Genomic DNA, 3,323 nt, shown 5'->3' with positions numbered 1-3,323 from the left:
TCTTTTTTTTTTTTTTTAGGTAAACCAAACCAGCAGGTGCAAGAGGAGAGCTGATGAAATAGGGTAATATATCATCCACCCAGGCAGGTCGGGAGAGACGCGCGCACACCGCCCAGATTGATCATCGCCCCCATCTCTCCCTCCTTTTTCCATTCCCTACATGCCTAGGGGGGTTAAGCAGGCAACATCACCCACCACGAGGCACACTCCAAAACTAGGCTTTTCTTCCTAATGCCGGGTGCTGGTGGTTGTGTTACGTTTCCAACTGCACCCCACAATCTACCAACCACCACCAGCCCAATTCAGCGTTATTGTGGGTGCTTGGCAGGCAGCTGTCACTACTATCTCCCCTTTCCTCTCTCTCTTTTTGTTCCACCCTCTGCTGCATGCAGTTTTGAGATTTTTTTTTTTTTTCCAAGAAGGTTTCCATAAATTTTAAGTAAGGTAAATTTACCATTGCTAATACTACACCAGAGGATCTATTGCACTGGCAAACTATTGCAGTTTTATTATTGCCAGTGATATACCACGTTTAGATGAGTAAATGGGTGGAGAGCGAAGTGAAGCAACAGGTCATCCAAAAAAGCAGTGATCGATGGAGACGGGCCCCACTCGCATAGGCGCACTGTAGCATTGCAAAACAAGGCTTGCATTGGTTGGTGGCCCTTATGCTGATAGATTACCGGGTAAGAAGAGCAAGCCTTATTTTACACCAGTAGAACACGTCTATCCTGGCTTTTTTTAAATAACTGTAGATGCACTTAGTGCAAAAAACAAGCAAACAAAAATCCTCCCAAAATACCAATCACAGCCAGCAAAACAAAGGTCTTTCCTTTTAATTACTATTCTTTTACAGCATTATTATTACTGGAACATGTGAAAAGCCAAGTATTTGCCCCCAAGAGTTTACATATAAGTTAGGGCAAGTCTCCATGCGTGAACAAAACAAACATTTCCAGTGTCGTGGAGTAGGGGACGATAATGAGTGGAGATTGATGGTTACGGCAATATTGTCAGGAATTGTATGTTAAGGACACCTGCATTGCAGAGGTCATGAATATATTCAGGGAAAACTTGTTTTATTCCTGTGAGATGCTGTTGCTAGAAGCAGTACCATACCTAGACTCCTGGCGGTCCTGGGTGAACTTTTAGTATCAGGCCCCTTTTCAGTCCGGGCCCTGGCCACCTGGTTCACCCGTGCCTGTGTCCGGCTCTGGCTAACGGGCAGATTAGATTACACCTGGTAGAAAGACCTGAAGGAAGTCCTTGGAACAAAAGTAGAGGCAGAGGCACCAAGCTAAGTGGTGTGGTGTGGCTGAAGACCGAGGCAAGAGATGGAAAAAGTGGGTATGAGGTACATGGTTTAAGCCAGAAGTGGCCAAACCACGGCTCGCAAGCCACATGAGGCTCACCAGCATGGTACTTGTGGTTCCCCCACTTCTCCTGGGCCTGCCAGCTTAGGGGCTGGGCTGCCAGGGCAGGGACTGCAGCTGTGCCGCTTACCCCAGGGCACGCTCTCTGCGGGGAAAGCCAGAGTGGTTTGACACTACGGCAATACTGCAGCTCCCAGGGTGAGTAACTCTGGCCACCCCTGGTTTAGGCAAAATGAAAGGGACTGAATGGTGACATAAAGGCTGGCAGGGACTAAGTCATGCCTTGAAGTCCACTTGACAACATGTCTTTGCAAAAGTGCATCACACATAACATTTCCTATGAAGGAGACTGTAACATCACAGTCCCCAATTCATTTTATGGGTCAATATCTGAACAGCTTAGCTTCAAATACAGCAAAAGGAAGAGCATGCAGGAGACTGCAAGATGCAATGCAAGTCTGAGCCCATTAAAGATTCCTCACAATTTTTGTGTCAGACAGGCATGCACAAGTTGTATTTGCATCAATGGAAAAAAACATCACCGCTGAAAAATTGGTGCAATTAGATGAACAGACGGAGCAAAATGTTTTATTCTTTAATGGTCGTGTCGGATGCAGTCTGAAAATCCTGCCGAGATTCCAAGAGATCTCGCATGCCCGTGTGGTAAAGTACATTTTAAAGCCCCAGAGGACACAGTAACATATGGGACTCTAAACCAGAAGTCTGTCTAGGCATCCCTAAAATTTGGTGTATAGAAATGCTTTTTAAAAAACCTTAGTTTATCACCAGGAGAAAGGTGCCCAACTTTGGAATATGCAATCTTCCCCCTCAGTGTGTTACCAGTGACCGCAAAAATCAAGGCCAGATGCTCCCATCTGCTACATGGCATTGAGTGGAACAGAAATGAGCCAGAAGAGCCTCAACTACATGGAGTTGCAGATGCAACACCTCTGTGGCATCTCCTGGATCCCAGAAAAATGCAGCTTGCTAGTTACCACCTAACCTACCCTGTCCACAAGCACGTACGCAATCCATGCAGTTGCAGCTCTGGAGTGAGGGAACCCAGAGGCAGAGGAGCTACACTGGAGAAACCGGTGTCTACACAGCATGGTCGCCTCTGCACTGCACCAGTTGCTGCTGGAAATCTACTTTTTGTTAGTGCTGATGGAAGCAGATGAGGCCTTCACGATCAGCTCCTCTAGAGGAAGTAAGTTGCAGTCAGCAGAGGGCCCAGGTCAGCATGGCTGTGAAGGTGCTGCTCCTCTGCAAAAGGGAAGAGAGGTGATATGAGAAGTGTAGGTACTACATTTTTTTAGGTGATCCATGATTTGGGATTCCTAATCTCTTTTCTCCACCCAGAATCCACATCACAGCAGTGTCCGTAGGTCTATGACCTGAAGAAGAATGTCTTTCATTCAAAAGCATGTCTAAATCTATCCTGGCTTCTAAATCTATTCCAGCTATGCAGTTGCTCCAGTAAAAGATATCACCCTAAGACGTCCTTGCCTCCGGTTATTTCAAGGCACCCAAAAGATGGGTGTAAGTCTCCACGAAGTGTCAAGGTCTCAGGCTTTTCTCTGGGTAGGAGTTTGAACGTAAGACAGCTGCACATATCGGTTCTGCCTTTCGAAATGAGGCTGATTTGTCAGGTTTAGCCTTAGGGGTATTTCTAATACCTGCTCTTTACTTGTAATGATGAAACAGGATTGAAGATGTCTTTCAGTCCCTTCCAGCTCCAACATCTTCTGCAGTGGATATATAGAGGGCAAGAGGCTGTAATCCAGCCAGTAGCTAATACATCTCACAAGGACAACATAAAGGCACTTTATTAAACCAAATTTAGCCTTCCTCAGCCTATAATCACAGTTCTGTGTTACCCTGTGGATCTTGCCAGGTTCTTTAACGCTCAGCTAGAGAAACCTCACTAGAATTTCTAAAGAATAATGGGAA

The sequence above is a fragment of the Gavialis gangeticus genome, unplaced genomic scaffold (genome assembly GCF_001723915.1).
Source record: "Gavialis gangeticus isolate Ggan-Ray unplaced genomic scaffold, GavGan_comp1, whole genome shotgun sequence".
NCBI classification, from domain to species: Eukaryota; Metazoa; Chordata; order Crocodylia; family Gavialidae; genus Gavialis; species Gavialis gangeticus.
The sequence above is the reverse complement of the archived record's forward strand: the minus strand, read 5'-3'. Positions refer to the sequence as shown.